The sequence below is a fragment of the Chiloscyllium plagiosum genome, chromosome 3, assembly GCF_004010195.1.
Source record: "Chiloscyllium plagiosum isolate BGI_BamShark_2017 chromosome 3, ASM401019v2, whole genome shotgun sequence".
Taxonomy (NCBI): Eukaryota; Metazoa; Chordata; class Chondrichthyes; order Orectolobiformes; family Hemiscylliidae; genus Chiloscyllium; species Chiloscyllium plagiosum.
The window spans coordinates 4059779-4061029 of record NC_057712.1 but is presented as its reverse complement, the minus strand read 5'-3'; positions in this window follow the sequence as shown (position 1 = coordinate 4061029).

Below are 1251 nucleotides of genomic sequence, written 5' to 3'. Positions count from 1 at the left end.
CTGTCGGGCATTGGAATGTCTGACAGTGAGGGATGGATGGTGCTGTAGGCCCGAGTCAGAGTGGCAGAACATGAGCCTTCATGGGAGATGGGTTTAATCACAGAGATAAGTCAGTGTGAGGTATCAGAGAGAAGATGGTGGCAGCATTTAGCAGAGTGTGGCATCAAGGAACCTGAGCAAAACTGGAGCCAACAGAAATTAGAAAATTCTAGCAACTGATTAGAATCATAACAACCATAAGGGAAGGTGTTTGTAATTGCTGGAGATTCGTCATCTCAGCTCCAGAACATCTCTACAGGAGTGCTCCAGGATTATTTCCTCAGCCCAACCATTTCCAGCTGCTTCGTCAATGACCGTTGCTATCATCAGGTCAGAAATGGGGATCTTTGCTAATCGTTGCACACTGTTTAGTGCAATTTTTAAGATCACAGATTCTGAAGCAGCTCATGTCCATATACAGCAAGATCTCAGCAAGTCTGGTTGATAAGTGCCCAAGCCACATTTGCACCAAACAGCTATCTGTAAGAATAATAGGGTGGTTATGGTGAGGAATTTTAACTTTCCAAACATCGACTGGGACTGCCATAGTGTTAAAGGTTTAGATGGAGACGAATTTCTTAAGTGTGTACAAGACAATTTTCTGATTCAGTACGTGGATGTACCCACTAGAGAAGGTACATCCACATACTTGACCTACTCTTGGGAAATAAGGCAGGGCAGGTGACTGAGGTGTCAGTTGGGGAGCACTTTGGGGCCAGCGACCATAATTCTATTTGTTTTGAAATAGTGATGGAAAAGGATAGACCAGATCTAAAATTTGAAGTTCTAAATTGGAGAAAGGCCAATTTTGACGGTATTAGGCAAGAACTGTCGAAAGCTGATTGGAGGCAGATGTTCACAGGTAAAGGGACGGCTGGAAAATGCAAAGCCTTCAGAAATGAGATAACAAGAATCCAGAGAAAGTATATTCCTGTCAGGGTGAAAGGGAAGGCTGGTAGGTGTAAAGAATGCTGGATGACTAAAGAAAGTGAGGACTTGGTTAAGAAAAAAGAAGCATATGTCAGGTATAGACAGGAGAGATCAAGTGAATCCTTAGAATAGTAAAAAGAAAGTAGGAGTATACTTAAGAGGGAAATCAGGAGGGCAAAAAGGGGACATGAGATAGCTTTGGCAAATAGAATTAAGGAGAATCCAAAGGCTTTTTACAAATATATTAAAACAAATGGGTAACTAGGGAGAGAATAGGGCCCC